The 22010-nt window shown below is 40.3% G+C and overlaps 1 protein-coding gene across 5 annotated transcripts in view; it reads right to left on the reverse strand.

The window, feature by feature from the left end:
* The window catches only part of apba2b (amyloid beta (A4) precursor protein-binding, family A, member 2b), a 42621-nt gene extending 23839 nt beyond the window's left edge, over window positions 1-18782 (reverse strand). For 2 of the 5 annotated variants that reach the window (XM_053865556.1, XM_053865552.1), the window contains exon 1: window positions 18626-18782. The gene's annotated coding sequence lies outside the window, so the exon portion shown is untranslated. Of the gene's footprint in view, window positions 1-8990; window positions 9119-12407; window positions 12551-18312; window positions 18432-18625 lie in introns of those variants that run through there. The other 3 variants (XM_053865555.1, XM_053865553.1, XM_053865554.1) reach the window with 3 other exon arrangements.
* Between the last annotated feature and the right edge of the window lie 3228 nt (window positions 18783-22010).

Below are 22010 nucleotides of genomic sequence, written 5' to 3' on the forward strand. Positions count from 1 at the left end.
ATGCAATTTTTACACTATGACATGAAGATTTGGGGCCCCAGACATTATATCAGCTCTAGCCATCACTGCAGTTTCTCTCCTCCTCTTAATCATGATTGCAATGCGACAGCAGAAGAAGGTGAGAATTGCTTCCGGTACGACACAGTGGCCAATCTGATAACACATTACTTGAGGATTTTTTCCCCTCAATGCCGCTCTTATCCAAGCTTTTCTCTGAAACTGATCTCCCCTCAAGCCCCTTTAATCCTGCTCCTTTTGTCACCTTTTAATCAGCAGCTGTTACGTCTCAGTGATTCTCTCTCGCTCAACTCTGTCGCTTCCTTTCAAACCAGACCCCAAAACGCTGAGCCAGGCAACCTCTGGTTAATGACGGTGATAATGGATGTTCTGCAGCTGCTTTATAATTCTATTTCAACCGGACAAAGCCAAAGCAGAGTAGCTCCTGTTTCCAAAAGTCAGCTTGGACGTCAGCGTGCCAGAATAACAACGTGTTCCTCTTTTGGGACAAAGCTGTCCCAAAATGTAATAATATTCATTGAAAGTAGAGGTGGTGGTCATTGTGTTCCGCTCAGAGGAGCAGCAGTATTATTGGGCTGGGAAATATCCTCATATCTGGTTGAGGGGCAGACGGAGTAACACCATGATAATGTAGTTTCGAGCCAACCACACAAAATAACTTCACATTTTTGTTGATCATACAACCCCTCAGGGATCAAGGGCAAGAGAAGTGACAAGCCCATGCATAATTTAAGCTTATTTATTTAAGTTGAAGCGCAGCTGTTCTTTTTTGTAATGTAGTCACATATGCCCATTATGTACAAAAAAATCAGAAATATCATAAATATCTCAATTACATTGCATGAACATATAGTGTAAGTTACCGACTATAGAGCACACTCGAATGTAAGCCACACCCACTAAATTGCTCATACATAAGCTGCACCGCCGTACAAGCCGTGGGTGCAACGGTGCTGTTTGCATCGCGGAAAGGTCAGTGATTTCCGAGTGCCCGGTTTAGAAAATGCATTAGCATCACTTCTATACTGGTTTTGAAAACGGTGTCCATCACGGACAATGACTCTTGACTGATTCATGAAGCAAGTGCGACATTGTTCTGAACAATGTAATATAAACCTGTCATATATTTATTAAATAACTAAACTAATAACTAAATGCGCTTTCACACTTTTCGCCTATGTGTCCAAAGTTCCACTACTACAGCTGTTGCCTCTCGTCTTCGGTCCTCCATGAGATGGGCTAAGTCGGCTGAGCGGCGGATACACGGGCAAACATGGCACATTTGGAGCGCTTTAACGTAAATAAATGTGATTTCATCTGTAATATTCCTACCACTTGCAAAGACTGCAACATCGGGTGGGTCGAAGGGGACACCCTGGACATCACCAGTCCAGTCGCCAGTCCTTCGGGGCATATAAAGGCATACACATTCATACCTGAAGGCTTCTTCACCAACACAGTGCGCACGGGCACTTTTTTTTTGTTACACCATTGGCAATTATTGTGAAAACTCAACAATGAGACAAGTATTTGAGCGGTATATCATTCATTATTTATTGTTTATTGTGATTTCAGAAGTTGGTCACACAGTGCTAAAAGGTTGGTGAGCCCTAACTTCGTAATCATGTATCTTGGAGAAACTGGAGCATACATACAACGCGCTGAAAAGTGGGGGTCCACGCCATGTTGCATTTGACTGTATTCTGACCTGTCTTAACCTGTCTTTTCACAAAATGACAAGAAACATATTTACACAAAATGCTGATATGGCATAAGAAGTAGATAGTTTAATATTGATGCTGATCTGATGTGGCTTTATGAAACAGCAACGACTTGGGCTACAAACACACATTTTCGGTTACAGGGGTCTACTGAAAATGAAACCTGAAACCGGCCTGCAGTGGGCGCTGTAGTGCTTTGACTACAAAGTATGAATAGAGCAGGATGCATGTGAAGCTTATGCACAAGTCTACATGAAGTTCAATTCACAGTGACTGAAAATACTGTAAGGCCTGTCTGACACAGAACTTGCGAGGATATGACAGTCTCCGTCTCAGTGTGGACTGGATCTCAGTGAGATTATTCACTATTTATGTGACTGTGGTAAGAAAATGTGTGGTCGTTCACCATGGTTTTAAGGGGGGTAGGTTATGAATGGTTGTGGCTTTAAAGTACAAAGGAATGGAGTAGTAAAGTGGTAAGCGTTTTCACCCCAAGAGCCTGGTTTCTTTTTCTGGTCAAGAATATTTTTTCAAGCCGTTTCATTGATTTAATTGTGTGTAGATGTATTAAATAGGCTCTGTGGCACTTTGATGTTAGGATGTTCATAATTATCATTTTTATATCATTTTTATATGACGTACCTTGGGGCATTGTTGGCTCTTTCGGCTCCTGTGGCTATTTTAAGAACATTTCAAAAACACAGTAATCCAACACGCGACACCAGAAAGTGTATTTTGTGCCTTGGCAGTAGACTCTGACTTTTAGATCACTGTTTGCCAGACGACAGGCTTTGTTTATCGCTGAAGACAACTGAGCCAAAACCATTCCTGACCAGGCTAACGTGCACAGGCGTGCAAGCATGCGTGCGCACACACGCACAGAGATTATCTGTGCTGTGACATTTTGCTTATCAGTGTTTGCATGAATGTGCACATTCGTTTATTGGCGCAGCCTGTGAGGCAGTGTGTATGTGTGAGCAAGCGTGTGAGTGCAATGGGAAGGGAAGTTGGTGGGGGTGGGTTAGGTGTGAAACTGTCGCATCAATTCTCCTAAAGCAGGGGCAGATTCAGGAGGGAGCAGAACACTCCCTCACATCCTTAATGCTTTACTGAACCCAGGGGCGTTGGGCTGCGAGATCGAAATCTACCAACAGAAAAACAGAAATATTTTAGCTGGCTCAACACATGGAATGGTCTAAATAATAATGTAATATTTATACATTAATATACATTGACATAATTTGTTTTTTTCCATTAGACTCTCATTCCCTCCGTACATAACGGTTGGCCATTCAATAAATGCATCTCCGCTTCTTTGTGTTGGTGTGTTCCTCAGAGGAGAATGAAGAGTATTCTTGTTGCTTATTTGCCCTCCAGCATGGCATTTTTTCATCAACGTGGTTTAACTGTATTTTTGTAGCGCAGAACCTTATCTGCTACAGGACAACAGCTGTTTTTAATTCCAAACAATTTATAGATTTTTGTGAGTACATTAAAGAACCAAAGCAACAATAATCCCTGGACTCCCAGGCCGAGATGCACTTGCTGGATTTGCGATGGAAAGAGCCCCTAGAATAAAATCTGAGCAAAAGTAATGTGACCTGCTCTTCCAGTAGAGTCACACTTAAAACATTGAATCTTTTTATTTCCAAATTAAAGCTTTGAAGTAGGGACATTCTGATCAGGATTTCTGCTGCAACCTTCTGTGTACACTATGTGAAAAAATGAACTTTAAATAATTTAAACTCAGACACATTTTTATATACCTCTGCAAGGAGGCAAAAAAAAAAAAAATAGAAAAACCTTGCTGAATGCAGCAATTATTCTGTCAAAAGGACAACTGAAAACATTTAATTCTAGGTGAATATCTAGAGACCGTGAAATATTTACATACTGTAGCAGGACTCAGACAGAGAGCATTGAGCATGAAAGTTTCCACTCCAGATGTTTTCAAAAGTTTCAGATTCTGGTGGCTCACGAACGCAGCACCTGATTCCAAAACAGCGACGGTTCCCGTCATTTTTGTTTCTGTCTCCACGTAACACCTGAGAAAGGCTGCTCATCTAGCTTGTTGAAATTAATATTTATTTCTTATCATTCCGAATGTCACGCTCCGACCGTTGCTAAGCATCAGCTGCGCTAACCAGCCTGCTGCGCTAACCAGCCTGCTGCTGAGGAACCAGCAGTCTCACTGTCATGAGCCCAGAAAACTCTCAGTGCTCCGTTAAGTGCCGGCCATCGGAGCATCCCTACTTTGAAGACAGTCCCCAGTTTGTCATCACACACTAGTAGAGTAGTTTCACATCAAAACAAAAATGGAAATGTTTCTAACTTCAAAGTTACAAGTTAAAGTTTGCACAATGGCTGGCCTGCTCAAAATGCTCTATTTACATTGAATGACCGACAAGTACCACAAAGAACTACAAACATGGGGCAACACGCCACGCCTGTGAGTCCCATCCAGTTTCAACTGATGATAACTGTCAATCGTTGAAGCATTTAAATAAGATTAAAATAACTGTTTTATAAATAAAACACTGATGGCCATGTGATGCCACGCAAACACCACCACTGCGGGACTAATATACTAAATGTGCAATCTAATCTAAGATATTTAAGGGGGATTTCTGTCACCATTTATGTGTGGAGATGCTCACTTTCTCTGTCCTCTGTTCATATGTTTGTCCTTATTCTTGGACATGGCCAACATAAAGTTCAGTTTTATTTATCCAAATGGAGTTCATTGGTGTTTAAGTATATGACAAAATGGTCGTTGAGTGGTTCTCAACAAAATCTGTAAAGTAGCACCCCATGTCAAACAAACAGTTCTCAGCATGTCTGCAGTAAAAAAAAAAGACTTTCACAACACCTTAATGTCACTGCATGTACTAAATACAATACATACTTAAACAGTTGAAACACATTTGGATGAACAACAATATATAACAATCATTCAAACAAAACTTCCCTACACGTAAAAAATCTGGGGCCATGCAATTTAAGTGTCCCGTGGTTACGAATAAACAATAATACACATGAAGATGTTCATCAAATATTAGCATTGCATGCAACAGAATTTGGCTGACACAAGGATTAAATTGGACTTATAGGAATCTCTTCACTTGCAAATGGAAAACAGTGTCAAGACACCAAAGTGCAGTGTGAAAGCTGCAGTTGAAGTGGTCCAGCCTTCTAGGTAATAATGTATGATTTAATGCTATTTCTAGATTGTCGGCCTCTGAAGCTGGATTTCTTTGGGGAAATCTGCTTCATGTGGAACTGTGCCAAGCATGAACGTACACTGAGCCTGAGGTCTCTCATAAATCTGGGTCTTGACATGTCTTTTCCTTCACCTTATCAGAGAAAGAACTAGAATATTATATCAAAACACATACACACCCGCGCTCACACACATAAAATAAAAAATGTAAACAAGCCCTTTGGGAAAGGATGCCATGGGTTTAAAAGAGCTCAGATCAACAGGCTGACTGACCAAACACAGGCAGCTCTTGATGGTAAAAATCGGGATTATTCAGGCGTCCTAGTTGAAGCCCCTTACATCACTGTCTTTCTGCTCACGACTAAAACGTGTCGTTACACTTTTCTTTTTAAAGCCCCTTCAGGATTAGCAAATGGTACTGTCCAACCAGCGGCCATTGTGTGGCTACAGCTACAAAACCAGTCATAAAGAAAACTAATGAAATGTTTTAAATCAAGGTTTAGTTTTTGCCTCTGGCATTTGTTTACTGGTCTGCTTCTTGTACCATATGTAAGTAATTAGAAATTAAGTCCACAATATATTGCACAGCTTCAGTTAACAAGGAATCATCAAGACTGGGTAGTTTAAATGGGAGCCCCCACGCCAGAAAAAGAAAAATGAACTTTTTAAAGACGAACTCTCAGGTCTCAAACATATTGAAACAACGTCGAAACATCACAACAAACTGATAACACTTAACACATGGAGGTGGACTTGAACGTGACGGTTTTACTGTAAGCGTCTTTTCAAGGAAATATACAAGGCATCGCTAGTATAGCTATTCTCACCATTGATGTTAGCTAACATCCTCAAGAAAGGAAGTGCAACAGAATTTCTTTAATAATACATTCTAAATTCTTTTTTTTCATTCATGATGTGCAGTAGTAGCTTTAGTTAGTTTAGTTAGTAGTCAGTTTTATTCAACTGATTTCAGTTAAAAAAAAAAAAAAAACGAACAGTAATTCGGAAGGTTCTGACCTTAAATTTGACATTTGTTGTTGACTTGCAACAATATGGATTAAAGAGGTGAACAGATGCAGAGCAGCTATAGAGGAATCTCCACACAGTTACACACTCTAGTTTGATTCTCTCTGAGATCAGGAGACAGACGGAAGAAAAGAATCCTCATCTTGTTAAAAAGCAGAAAATTTCATCAAAACCCATAGTGATTTCACGGTCTAAACTGGAATGATGCAGGGCCTTCATAGATCAATAAAGCCTCAGCTGTTTGAAGTTATGAAAGACCGTACAAAAGTCTTTGTAGACTTCTTCATCTGGCACAGCTTTTGATCAGAGCAAGCCAAGCATGGCAATGGGCAGAGCTCATGGCCGCTCCAGCCGACTCACACCCTAAAAGCATCTATACAAAAGCAGCTGCTCCGCTGAGGCTGCCTTTATGGCCCGCATTAGCACCATCAGCACCAGCACTTGTATGTTTGAGTGTCTGCAGGTCGATCAAACGATTGTTTATCGCTGCTTTGTTCCAAACCTCCTGCCTTATTTTGATTAAAATGTCCTTTGACAAAGGATCGTACTGAAGTGACTCCAGTGACATGTGGAGCACTGACTGTCGAGGTAATAGTGAGCTCTATTAATTTTTTCCTCTCAAGGAAGCTGCTGCAGCTGCTACTGCTGAGGATGAATATTCTAGTGGACCATTAATAAATGATAAGGTGTTGTAGTGCTGTTGTTTTTCCCTCCTCATATTTTCCTGCAATTCGTCTTCTAGTCATTCTTCAAGTCATGATTTTTAGAATGAAAAAAAATAATGAAATGAATTATCAATCAGTAAAAATAGAGACTTGAATCCTAAGAAAATTATTTTAGCTTCCTCCCTTTTTTTCGTTATTCAGCACTGTAGTCGCAGTCATTACCATTTCGATTCTGTACTTCATTCATTTTTCATTTTTGTTGTCGCTTCTGTACGGTATGTTAAGCAAATGTTTTTGTTGTATACATTTTTTAAGGTGTAGCGTGCCCAGTATCATGATCACTAATTCATTTCTTCATATCTTTCCATATCCGTCTAAATGTCCTTTTAAAACCCATTCAGTCGGGGTTTTACTGTATGCCACACAATTCTGCTCGAGTAGAAATCTATCTACTTTTAATGGTTTTGGGATGAGCTATAGGCAGCCTAAATAGTCACATCCAATTTTAAGAGGAACATTGTTTCAATTTATTTAACCTGTTCCACCATGATCTTAAGTCGTTCACAGAGTACAGGATGATTTTTTGCACCTCTTTTTTAGCAGAGTGTCTCCTTTAATGGGGTCACTTTCATTCAGTGGCTGTGATGCCATTGTATGCTTTCAGCTCTGGTTGTGGCAAACAGGTCTCCAGCAACCATCGACAGTGACTGTCGTGAGAAATGTTTTTTTGGGGCTTGTTTTTGTTCAACAAACATTACGAAACGGTAAAAAAAAATATACAGTGATCCAAGACATCAACGGCAATATGATATGCTAAAGTGATATTTGATTATAATAATGTCACTTTTTTCATCTATCAGTCACTGTCACTAAAATGTCTTCTAGGACGCCAATAAAGATGAGGGGCAACACACAACTTGGGAAGCATTTCAATTCTGAGATATATGAGCGTCTGACTTGTCAGAGGTGTGGATGGGAAGTCATTTTAGGCTAAGCAAAATCATTAACCAGGCTCTATTATCTCAATTTCTGACAGAAGTGTTTCACCATCTGCCACCGACCGATGGCCACATGTCACATCACATCCTCCTGTGCAGAGCTGCCACGTGACAGCTTTAAGGTTGTCATCACCACTCACGACAGTCGTTCACCCGCATCAAGTAGAAATCCCTCCAGTCAGGTGTTAATTCATGTCGGTACAGTAAGAGGACTCTCGGCTCAGGAGGTGAGGGACCGAGCAAGAACTATGACGCCGTGTTCAGAAGAAGCACCTCGATGGGATGTTAAAGAATGAAACACACACAGTATAATAATGAAAGTAACATCATTTTTTACATTAATGTGGTCCTGGTTTAAAAAATACATACATTACTACAATGTACATGTACAATGTGCTACAACGTAGCAGAAAATATTTCATAGGATTAGTTTCCAAGGGAGACACATCACTTTGGACAAACAGATTTAGAGGTGCCAGATGTCAGATGCTGTAATAGCTTTTAGCTTTTGGTCAATTTTTCGCCGGTTAGAGGATTTTCAATGTGCGTGAAGAACATAGTGAATGTGCATTGCACACAACGGGGCAAAATTGCACTGAAGGCTGTGGAATATAAATGACATAATAAATTAAAAAGGCTTTCTACATTGGTCAAAAAATGGACTGTATTTCAGTTGAGTATTAGAAATAAGTAATGGCACCCAGACAGAATTAAGCATTGACATTACTGTTTGCAATCTGCAAAAGCTTGAAATGAAAATGCAATAGAGGTTGCCTCCCATATTGTCACTTTTTTACCCAGTAATTTGCCCTACATTTACTGAATTGAAGACTCAAACGAACAGCAGGTGCCAGTCACATCACAACGAAAACTGAGGGTAACAACATAGTTGTTCGCGCTGCTCATATTCACCCAGCTCCTGTGTCTATTCAATGGACTGCTATTCTGAATACTTAGTTGTGTAATGGTTTAATCGCCAGTTTGAGTCTGTGCCATGGACCTTAACTTCTGCCATGAGCCAGTACACAAGACACCAGCTTCAACCATGGCGACAATACCGGCTGCATACTTCAAGCTGGTCACATGACAACAGTGAATCAGGACAGAAATGTTCAGAGGGAAAATGGAGGTAAAGAGCTAACTCTCACAATGCATAACAATTTATATGATAACCTGCCTGCTATCTATCGATCTATGTATATATCAGGTCCCCATTGGTTTCTCAGTTTTATTTTATTTTAGATAAAGTAGATCAATCAATTGCCAAAATATATCTTAGAATCTTAGATCTTAGAACTATTTACATACAGTAAGTGAATATAACATCAGTACACGCACTGACCTCATTTCTCTAGTTAACCAGGTTGAGGCAAAATCTTCAGATAACAGAAAGTGTCCGAAATACATCCCTCTCATGGAAAAAGAAACAGAAAACCTCAAATATACAGCTCATGTCGAACTACCCAAAGCTCTTGTTCACACACTACCTCCCCCCTCAGCCAGAAGCTTGCAATAATCCCACAGGTCCGACTCATACTGCAGCACTGCAGCTCTAACGTGCTTTTGGAGACACAATACTCCAGTAACTGAAATGTGCAGTGTCAAATAGATTTATTTATTTTTAATCTACAAAGTCTATAAATATGAAAAAAAAAAAAGATTCAGACTATATGATTGTGCACAAGGGATTATTTTCCTTTTCATCTGCATGTGATAGATGACAGAGCATCTTACCATTGTTTATTGTTTTTTTGATCCACCAACCATAATGGAAGATACACTTGATCTCAGTATAAAGTCTCACTGGTGAAACATCAATGCTATAGCAAAAGGTGACAATCGTATATAAGCGAATTGTTCATTGAGTTTGAAAATTTGAGTATTATCATTATCAACCTGTAAATATTAAAAGAGCAGTCAAACTGAATAAACAATTCCGCAGGGTTTAGTGACACAGGAGGAGCAAAACAGAGAGCAAGAGAGCGAATTGGACGGTATCAGATTCAGCAGAATAATAGTCACACTCTCAAGAAGATCGTACAAAGAGACAGACAGTGACGGCTGCTGTCAGCAGTGCTGCTTCTGGGCGCAGTGACAGGCAAACTGTTTACCATGACAGTCCTCATTCTGAGCATACTGGAGCAGATTCATGGTCAGAACGCCGTGATGAAGGTAGCACGAATGTAAAAAGAAAACGGATATTGCAGCAGACACGGTAAAAGCTGTGGAAGAAAATACAGCACGAATAGCAGTGGTGTCAACGGTCCCACTGTAAATGACACTATTGATTCCCATCACAGGCTTTTAGCTAGAGGGTGTCTTAAACTGCAAAACATGAAAAAATGGAAGCCCTCCAGCATTCAAAACAGGACACCCTGTTTCATCAGCAGGACGCCCTAAATGTATTATTAGTGCCTTAATAATGCCCAACTCATAGTGTCATCTCACTGGTTTACATTAAAATTGTGTTTCCGCCCGGTAATTTCGGCGAATATGATCCAAATTTGCACATTCTCAAACCTTTCGGAAGCGTATTTTGGCCATCGCAGTGATCCACATCTCGCGAGTTGCGAAACACTTGTGGCATGGAAGCGCGCTGCTATTGATGGGATGTCTGTCGCAGATGACAGGAGGAAACCACAGATAAGTTCCAAACTTTAAACATTCGTTCACAAAACTAACTCATGGCTTTCTAATCGGAGGAATATTTGGCACAACCCACCCCACCCCCGCATCCCAGCCGCGAGCGGATGAACACACGGCCCTTTCAGAATGAGAGCAAAATAGCTTAACAGGGATCAAAATTCCAGTAGTTCTATTTATATAATGAAGCGACAAGCCTTTATATGTGTATTGTTTGAATGAATGAAGGTTGTGGTTGTGAAAATTTAGAAAACCATCAGCTGATACAACTACACGCCTATCTTGCATAAATATATGAAAAAAGATGGAGACACAAGGCTGTACACACCATGGCTTGTAGTAAGGGAAAGAATCATCATAATTTTATTTTTATTTTTACTATAATTATTATTTTAATTAATCAGGGTCAGCCAAGTAAACAATTGCCCAGGGGACCCCTCACAGTGTTACTGTGGCAACAGCTACTGAGTTCATGTTAATGTTTGTTATTTGCCTCAGATGCTTGTTTATTTGTTGTTTATGAAGTTATTTTGGTACAAACGTTTTTTACAAAGCAACATGTCAGTGTTGAGAGGGAATGGGGTTAGGGGCGGGGTTATGGGTTGGAGCAGGGTTTTGGACCCCACTTTTTTTAAATCCTTGCTAAAAGCCTGTCCCATCATCATCACTATCATCGTTGCATGAGGTGGTGAGGAAGAAAGTCACCAGTGAATCAGATAAACATCTGTAAAAGCTATGTAATTGACTATGGCCAGGACCAGGTGACATCATAATATACACAGAGATATACAGATGATTCCAAACTTCAGGTCGTACAGAAGTTCTTTGTTTGTTAACACTATTCCTTCGTCTCTTGCAGTTTTCAAGCTGGAGCCTCTGAAAACGCAATGTCAAAGTTGAATATCTCATTGAAAAGACTCTGGTGTATAAAGGGTTAAGTAGGCTCAGTTGTTCCTCTCGCTGATCTCTGAAGTCATTTCTTTGCTCCAGAGTCAGCTTGAAGTTTTTGGGTCAAATACATTTTTTAATACCCTCACATTAGTCAGGTTTTTCATTTCCTGGCTAGTGAGTGCCACATTTTCCCTCAGTTGTCCAAGCATATGATGAAGCACGTCGCAGGCCTTGCAGATGACAGCAAAGTCGATGAACCAATGGAGCGGCGGTAAATAGTAGAGTCAAGCTTCAACTCCTGCTCTCTCGGTGTTGGCGCAAGATTGACGGCCTAATACTTCTTGCAGACCCATATCTTTGTATATTGAGCTAAAAAAAATGAAAGCCATTTTCCCATTCAGATGTGTCATCAAATAATAAAAAATAATATCACAATTAGCTGCGCAATTCACTTGAAGGCAGAGCCAACTGAAGAAATGCTGAGCAGTGCAGTCGAGCACGATGATATATCAAGTCAACATCAGTCATTCTGGAGCAGCAGCAGGAAATCTATCAATGATCGGCAGCCTTTCCTCTCATCTCTCATGACAGACAGGGCTTATGGTGCACTTTTCACACAAATTAATGGTGTTTTTCAGGATTATATACTCAATAGGATTGGACCACGGCTCTCACCACAAGCCCTTTGTGTGATGAAAAACAACAAATCTGATATTGCTGTGATCTTCAGATTTGCCAATAAACGGTTTGTTATAATGGCTACTTGATGAGAAGAACCCCGGTAAGGCAATGGAAGGCTAGAAAAACTTGCACATGAACTCTGGTGTTATTTTAAAATTCATTATCTATTCAGCCCTAAGCTTCCAAAGCTAATTCTCTCATTAGTATTCAACAGCCGCCGTCAACTCACCCGAGGCAGGGAGGTCAGCAGTGACAGCTCCAATTTCAGCATGAGCCACCACAGCGGTGCACACTTCTGAAGCTTATTGCAGAGGTGCAGAGCCTCACTGGTGACCTTTAGGATGTTCCTCACTCGTAGAGCTGAGGCTAATTGGGAAAAGGACTTAACAATAATTTAAAGCATGTACTGACATGACCCTGGACTTGTTTTCTGATTTGTTTAACACGTCATCACCAAAGAAATGTTGTCTTAAAATTAAAAATGAACTACTATTCTTTAAGGGTGTAAGAAAATATTGATACACTCAGATATTGCAATACTTACAGTAATTGCATGATATTACAGTATTTCAATGTTGAGGTTGGGACTGCCAGGCAGAAGTGGAGAGGAAGGCCAAAGAGGAGATTTATGGAGGTGGTGAAGGAGGACATGAGGTTTGTAGGTTTGAGAGAAGAGGAAGCAGAGGACAGGGTGAGATGAAGGAGTATGATCCGCTGTGGCGACCCCTAAAGGGAGAAGCCGAAAGGAAAAGAAGAAGAAGACAGTATATCAATGTTTTTACTGAAATATTGTACTTGACTGTGTGATATTGTCTTGATATTTTCCGTTGGCTATATCAATATTTAATACATAGACACTTGGATATGCTGCTGCATTAGAGACAACATGTTTAATACTGTAATACTGTTTTTATTCTGTACACAGGAGTTATTCGTGCTATACGTTGTTTTCGTGCACATAATATTTTAACTGATTTCCCCCCTTGAAATGAAGGGTCATATTACAATATATTGCAGACTCTACAGACTCCCAATATATCGCAATGTATAGTACCGCCACTCCTGTATTGGGATACGCATCATGAGATCATGAGATGTGGAGTCCGACTATTCTGGTGAAAGCAAAGAAAAAGCTTGGTCCAGTTTGCAGTAGTTTTGGAAGAAAATATTAATAACGGTACTGTATTTATATATTATGCATTGTTCCAGTTTTATTAGTTATATTCTCTGCCTCTGACCACTTGTCGGAAGCAAGCACTCAGTCATGCAACATCCTGCATCAGCTCCTCATGCTAAACAACGAGTCCCTGTGCAAGTGTTCAGTCCAGTGATGGAACCTCAGCATCAGTTAACCTGTATATTGACAGGCTTAATGGAAGCAAAGACTTTGTGTTTTAAGATGTTAGTTGTATTCAATTACTATAGTAACAGCATATCAACAGTAGGATGAAACTAACCTGTCTCACGACCAGGGGTGGACACACTGTTCCACAAAGGTCTAAACGAGGCTCACGTTCCCTATTGTAGGTGAACAATCTGAGGCTTGGGGATTCTGCCTCACAATAAAAGGACGAGCTGTCATTGAAGGATAAAAAAAAGACCGCCACAAGCCAATTATCCCACAGTCATTGAACACAATAAACCTACAAGCACGGCACTGCATAGTGGATGCCATTTAGACGGCAAAACAAGAAACAAGTCTGTGTGTCAACTGCAACCAAATAAAATCAATCAAAGTTAACAGGTTTGCATGCTGCCAGACTATTTGTAATTAAAAAACACAATTCCCTTTTCCTTCCTTCATCATAGCATTCATTGAAGGATGCAGACCTGTTGTTAGATGATGATTTTTTCATGAGATGTTCAGGTTGGCTTTTTGGCTAATGCAACAAACTTTGTTGCATTAGCCGACGTTGCACCAACAAACAACCAGTGGGATAAATGTACTAAATCTTAGTATCAGGCCTTCAATGCAAGCTCATATATATTCTGGATTCCAGGAATCTTTTGTCATGAATTTGTTTTTATGTCCATAATGTTGGAGGTTCTCTGAATTTCTTTCCTGAATAAACATTTTATTTTACAATACCACAATATATCATGATATACTGTACTGTTTGACCTGCATTGTACCATTTCAGCAGGTTCCTGCCAAAACAAAGTGCTGGTTTGTATGTTTTACGAATGTTGACTTTAAAAAAAAACAAGATCCCACTCATCTCAAAATTATCTTCTGCTATCGCTTTCACTTCTCTCACTTCTCACTTCAAAACAACTTGCTTCTTGGATTCCTATCATCCTCTTTCACCTAAAACATAACCAAGCTGTTGTGCGGTGACGCTTCATTGTACTGGTCATTAAAATCCAAGGACTCATTCACCGATGTGTCGTCCGTTATGGGGAAACAGCACTAAACTAAATAAAGAGAAGGTGCTGAGTGTCTCTCTCAATGCAAACTCATTCTCTATGAGGACATAGTGAAATGCGGAAAGACAATGGTCACATATGTATCCAAATCAATATGTTTGTTTAAAATGCATGTTACAGTGTACAGACACAGAGATCATACGACAAAAGGTTCAGACAACTGTCTCGAATCCTGTTTGGAAACCACACATTAAGTCTCACTGGTTAGCTTTACACTACGCATAATAACATGCAGTTATTTTCCACATTTTCTGACAGCAGTCTGAAAACGCATTTCTCCCCATTCATGTCTGACGTTGTTTCTTCCCACTGTTGTGCTCCCATTACTGTGTCTTCGTCTCCTAACCATCTACCCCTGTGCACTTCTCTGACTCACCAAACAACCATCTGCTTTCTCCACATCAGTTTATCAACAAAATGATGAACCATCATCTGTGCCGTCAGCCATCAAACATCTCTTTCTGTCGAGAAACAATTGCTACCAGAACTATTTGTATTCATCACACGTTAAAATTGCCTCGTTTCCTACAGAAAGGCATCTAACCAGTCAAGCACTGCTTCCCGCCATCACACGGCACAAGCAGAAATTCACCAGATGCAAATTTGTCTCCAAACAATGAAGGTAGGAGATGAGTTTCTCCAGAAATGCTAATGTCATGCAGCTCTTTTAACAAATGCGGTAGCTAATGAGCTGGATTCTACAATGCTGCCTGTGACAAAATAACACCATCAGTGATAGCTCACTACTGCAAGCGAGCAATTGTACGGTGAAAAAAAAAATTAAATAAAAACGCTGGAGCCTTGATGTGCATTAATGAATGTCGCAATGCTAAAAATAAAACTTGTGTATTTCCAGTGATGGGAATACGGTGCTGTGGATGTGAACTAAAATGCCAAAACAGTAAGAAGACGATGCAAGTCACTGCTCAAACTGTTTGTTTCATAAAAGCATGCACAAATATTGGTCAGGGGAGGCGACAGTACAACAAAAGTACATTTTTTTGTGCAAAAATGAGTGTAAAGTCTAAAAAAAAAAATTCATGCGCTGGATGCAGCACAATGAGTACTGTAGAATAACATGTCTGTAATTCATTGATAGATGCACAAACATGCCAGAATAGTCAAACTTCTGTGGCCAAAATTGCAGCTGTTCCTTGGCGTCTCCAGTCTAGAGCTGCCATTAACTATCAAATGGGCAGTACAACTAATGCACATTTTGATCCAATAGATGAGCTACAGTAGATAAAAACTCATCTTACTGGAGCTTCTATCTCTCTGCAAACATAATCCAAATCATCTGGGGGAATGCAGAACAACTTTGAGATGTAATCTCAATCATATTATGTGTATTATGTCATCATATTATGGCTGATCAGGGCTGTTTATTGGTTACCCGGCTGACACAATACATATATATCCAAATACATGAGTGCCAATATGACGTATTGCTATATATTACAGTATTTGTAAACAAGCTTGAACACTCCCAAGATCTAGTTGTCTATCACAAGGTGCTCAAGGGGGAGTGGAATTACTCCCCTGCTGACCACTGGTTGGAACTTCATTCAACACACATCCAAACATTTTCATGATAAGATTGATACAGTGGACTTCAAATGTGGCGTATTGTGCTATCAAGTATTGCCATTTTTAAGTGTTTCAATATTTGCTTACACCCCTACTCACCAGGGAGGCGTCCACACCGTCCACACAAAGACACTCACTTCACACTCACGTCACTGAGCTTGTCACAACAGACCAACAAAATCTCCTCATGACTGATGATGGTGCAGAAGACACAGCCTCTTGGACGGTGCACATCTCAGCTACAGTCATGACTGACTGATGGACAGATCTCTGGATAAGACAAAATGATTTTTTGAACATGAAATCTTTCCTCCTCCCCATAAAGGTCATGACCACAGCTGGTGACAAAGTCAGTATTGCGATACAGCAGCGAAATTAAAATTGTTGCATGTGACAGGAAATTCGTTGTATTACATTTGACAAAGACAAAACGGCCTAGAGAAGGCTGAGAACAACTTTGCTGCGCAAATAGTTCAGTCAGAGATGATGACTCTGTTTGGCTGACATTTTACACCACAAAGCTGTTTCAAATGTTCTTATGCAAGTGAGCCAGTATGGTGATGTTCAGCACATTTTCACTGCCGGGATATATGGAGGATAAAAATGACACCAGCTTTCCTTGAGTTCATATCACGACTACTTCAGCATAAGTTACCTCAGGAGACAATATGCAAAGAAACATTGTCTGACAGAAAAACATCTCACGGGGCAGAGTTAAGGGAACTGCTTTGCATACGTCTTGGAGCACTGAGTGAGCTTAAAGACCACTGACTCTAGGTTCAAATGTTCAACCATTCAGTTGTTTATTTTCCACTTGAAAAGTAGCTTGAATTTGCATTTTTCTCTCAAACAGTGATTCAGCAGTCCATTTAGACGTTTGTTTATTTATTGCCAGTGTGGATGATGGCGCTTCCACCCACACGGTAAAGCTTATTAGATGCTTCTCCTGATATTATATAAGAAGTCTGGATCCCACCATTATCCATAATGCTAATGCAGATTGATTACTGATAACAGACACCGGACTGCTTGATTTGTTCAATAAGAAAACAGATGAAATTGCAGATTTCCACCCTCATTATCATATAAATAGGCAGGCTGGAAGTTCAATTTTGTCACCTCTGGCTGCAGCGGGATTAGAATACCAGCAGTTGTGTGTCTTTCCATTTGGGACCTAAGCGGCAAGAATTTACTTGCTGCTGTGATGGTGAAGTGAAACAGGTGAGTGAAGAGGAAGAGGAATGAGCAGGAAACCAGTGTGGTGGGAAGGGTTACGGACACAGTCCCAGGGGTCACAGGGTGTGAGCACCTGGCAACCCAACTGTAGAAAGTCAACACACTGTATACACCCATTTAGACCTTCCATTAAACCTCTCTGAGATAGTAGCAGTCTTACAAACAATCATAGCAATTATCCTCAACCAACTGTGGCAAAAAAATGAATGAATTATGATAAATTTATTCAGAGCAGTTGTAAAGCAGCAACAGATTTAGGGTTTGAGGTCACAATACTATACACAAAGCAAGCCCAAGATGACAACTACTATAGAAGATATATCAAATGTACAACTAGTCACAAGAAAATAACAAGTCAATGCAGATTCTGAACTCAAAGCTACATTCCATGACAAGCAATGTATACACAGATGCAAGACCAGGAGGGTCGGAGAGGAGGATTTTCTTTCCAGCACAAACCACACCACCTTATCAGATTGAAGCTTGAGAAGCGAGCGGCTGCAGAATAAAATAAAGCTTTTCCTCCACCCACAATCAAAATTGTTTCTTTCCTCTTTGGTTTGAAACATTTAAAGGTTCAGTATGACTTTGGTTTGGAGGTCCGTCGTAATTTCAATTTTGACTAGCTCCATCTGAACCGCTCTCACCTGTACTACACCCATATAATGGCAACCTTCTCGATCGTCTCCTGACTACTCCCTACTTTGAAATCTTATCACTTCTCATCACCATTTTAATACACTTGTTTCCTATGTGAAAATGTCCTGACTGAAGTATGTGCACCATGAATTCTACAGAAGAATAAAAACTCATTTTACCGATTTTTTTGCCTTCTGAGCGTAAAAAAAAAGGCTTCTCTTTATGAGTTAATGGGAGATGATACTAGACAATGATTTGATGAGTTACAAATGAAACGTGGCCTGACGAAGCCCTTTTACATAAAGTGCCCTGCTGTGTGTTCAGGAGCTGGCACAGTGTGGTACCCAGCAGACCACAAGCGATACAAACACAAACCCCACGACAACGATCTGATGTGAGCGTAAACCAATCATTTGACCCCATTTCGTCAGTCACCTCAAGTAGATATATACAGCTAGAGAGGAGCGGTGTGACAGGCTTACAACAGAGAGACAGCAGACATTTAGTAAACAGTTTGAGGTTGTTTCTGTGACTCTCCAAAAGGAAGAAAAGACGATAACCTGCGTCCATGGGTGTGGTGTTAAGAAGCAAGAGAACATGACTTCATCGCAAGATCTCAATGGAGACGACCATTCTCATCCGTTTAGAAATACCGAGAGGCCGAGTCGACAGCACTGGAGGTCAGATAAGTCATGTCCATTCTAGTTGTGATAAGTGAGAGGGTTTGGAGGAGGTTCACCGCCCTTTTGTTGAGGCAGATGCTGCTGATGGAGGAGCAGCACCAGCTGTGCTTTCATCCTCGCCGCACGCAGAGACCACGTCGGTGTCGACCAAATGGAGATGAAACACATTGATATTGAATCGCTGTCTTACCTGGAGAATATCCGCTTCACCTCCGGCGGGGACCAGTGTGGGACGACGCTGTCAGGCGGAGCATCACTCTCTGGACTCGGAGCTTACGGAGGCTGCCAGCGGCCCCGGAACCAGCATAAGACCATAACAGCCCACTGCGGCTGGCCAAATGTGTCTGCGCCTGCACGCCAGCTCCCCCTGCCGGCCCGCCGCTGCGCTCACATGGAAAACGGTGACTAATATATATATTTTTTCATTTCCTAGATGAAATCCAAAAGTAAAGGTCAAAGCACATCCCCAAACCAGTTAGGCCAGGTGCATTATTGAAAAATGTAAAACAATTACAGCAATACAGTTAAATAAATAAAATAAAGCTGTCTTCAAAAATCTTAAACAAACAGCAATACAGTTAAATAAATAAAATAAGGCTGTTTTCAAAAATGTAATACAAACAGCAATACAGTTAAACAAATAAAATAAGGCTGTTTTCAAAAATATAATACAAACAGCAATACAGTTAAATAAATAAAATAAGGCCGTTTAAAAAAAAATGAAAACAAACAGCAATACAGTTAAATAAATAAAATAGGGCTGTTTTCAAAAATGTAATAAAAATAGAGCGATTCAATTCTGAAATAAAATAAGGCTGTCTCAAATAGGCACTTAAGCTCAATATAGCAATTCAAAAATGAATAACAGTAGTCTCTAAATGAGGCAAAACTCATAATTAATTGCGTTATTTTTTAACGCGTGAAATTGCGGCGTAATTAATTAATCGAATTAACGCGTTTATATGTGTGTGCGTGTAATCAGATCATCGCGACAACTGAGTCTGCTTTCGTTTAGTGGACAATGCCTCCATCTAGTGTTAGACATTAGCATTACATTTCTAGCATTTCTGCATTTATTTTTACAGACACAGAAACGTGCTCAGAATATGTTATTCGCGGACTCTTTAGTTTTTCTTATTCGACTCGTACGAAGCGAAAAGCGTGGGTTATTTGCAAACGTCTTCCTGTGCTCCAAGTCCTCAGTCAATCTCTGTCAACTAAAAGTGAATACCAGCATCAACCAGAGAGCCAGTACCATCAGAATAATAATAAGAATAACGACACCTATTGTTATTGTGTAGGAACAAAGGGTCAAAATGTCATGTCGTGTTGTCAATGAACTCTAAAGGGTTGGTCTGACATCGAGACTTTGATGACAACCATAAAGAATTGTATTGCCAGAGACTGGACATGATTCGTTGACAGACCGTGTCATTGAGATGTAGTTGGGGTAAGGACTGGATTTGTACAGCAAGACAATATCTTGGACGACGAAAGATTTCAGCACAATGCCCACTGCTGCTCCCAACACACAGAATGATTTGCATCGACAAGTACAGTCAGTGTGTACTATGTCCTGGTGTATAATTGAGCCGTGTGTACACACCAGGGGCTCAGGTGGAATCCAGTTATTGCATTAAATATCATTAGTGGTTCCAGGCCGAAGAAGCATTTTAAAATGTGTTGTGATCCTACACACGGTGTACATTTGAAAACTGCGCTGATGTGACTAGGAATAGCAAAATCTCATTTAGAATCGATCCCCCAAAGGTGACACACATGCATCTGTTTCCTTGCTTAGACATGCTAGAGTCAATTGGCAGTCTGACCTGGCCTGTGCAAGTAGGTCATGCTACATGGGTGAACCCTGTAGAATCGAATGGAACAGTTGAAAATGTGCTTCCGCTGTGGCTTTGATTTCAAACAACTGAAACACACATCTAGAACATGCGCAATATGCAAAACGATTCCTCCGTCACTGGAGTCTCTTCATCTTTTGAAATAAAAATAGCTTTTTCCATTTTGTGAAGATTATTTTTCTTAAAAAAAAATCACAAAGAAACACAATATGCAGGACTGCATATGCATTTGTAAATTCAATTAATAGTGATACATTGCAGCAGATGGCTGAGAACTAAACGTGTTTTAACAACTGGTGACCAAATACTATTCATGAAATTTAGAAAACCGTTTTTTTTTTTTTTTTCAATAATTTGGCACATTTTTAGATAAGAGCAACTGCTGCGGTACTGCAGCTTCAAAGCAAAGGTTTCTATTTCACGTCAATGTTCCAGGTGTCCACGTCCTCAGCGTTTCTCATATACTGACCTCCACAAAGCCACTTTGCTAGATTTGACAGCTCATCACAGAAGTCGATGCCTTGGCACACAAAATTATCTCTCCTATCAGAAATTCCACAGAGTCCGCAAGCTAATTTCGCTTCTAATGCACCAACTGCCAATCATATTTCCAGAGAATTGTTTTCTACATGGCATACTATGTGAGTTTTTCAGGAAGTAAACGACGATTCCGATCAAACCCAAGCTGCAACTGGAACAAAGGTAACTCTTGAGAATTGTACAATTATTGCTGAGCATCGTAAAAAAAAATATCTTGTATGTACATTCAATGTAAAATCTGTTGTTTTTCTATACATGTGAATATGTATGCATGTATGTGATGGAAACCTACCTGTAGTGCCTCCTCTTTCTTTCAGAGGCAGGAACAACAGCCTGGACAGGACGTCAGTCCATCGCAGGGCACACACCATTCACACGCACACCCAGTTGATCGAGTGAACATGCCTTTGGGCTGGGGGAGGAAACTGGAGTACCCAGAGAAAACCCCCGCAGACACAGGGAGAACATGCAAACTTTACCCAGAAAGGTCTGTGCTGGATTGCAACCCTCAGCGCTAACCATTGCGCTGCTGTGCCACAAAACTCAAGACTGTCTTCTGTTTCCAGTCAGCCAGTTTATGGTTAACAGTGAAAATAATGATAAGGAATCTTTGTTTCATGTTGTCAATGGTTGCCCCAACCAACAGAATTAAGGTGCAGCTCAATAGTAGCACCGGTGGTATGGGTCATCACAAAGAGCTCTGTAAGGAAAGCAAATCATTTCCAATCTGCAGAGGAAATCCAAACATAAAGTACGTTTATTAGCAAGTTCTATAACAAGCGCCACGTTAACTGTAACTTCTCATCCAAGACGAAGCGCTGATCTCACAGTGTCATGTCCTGTTCTTCACAATGAGAATATGTTGTGTGTCCTTTTCATACAGGCTTGTTTGATGACTCAACATCATATGCCAGCATCAGGCTGAATAGATAGGTAGATAGATTCTATTTCACTTCATTGTGTACAGAGAGAGGAAGTCCTCATGAAGAACACAATCCTTCTATGTCTTTATTTACACGTCATTAAACAAACATAGACGTACGCACATATGTTTGCAGTGGATAAATAAAACAAATAATAAACAGAATAGTGAAAATGCTATACAATTACACACAGAGGGACAAAATATAGTATAACATAGAATACAATAATATGGTTTGCCTTACAAGTCGCCTT

Source organism: Synchiropus splendidus, chromosome 5 (genome assembly GCF_027744825.2).
Source record: "Synchiropus splendidus isolate RoL2022-P1 chromosome 5, RoL_Sspl_1.0, whole genome shotgun sequence".
In the NCBI taxonomy this organism is placed as follows: domain Eukaryota; kingdom Metazoa; phylum Chordata; class Actinopteri; order Syngnathiformes; family Callionymidae; genus Synchiropus; species Synchiropus splendidus.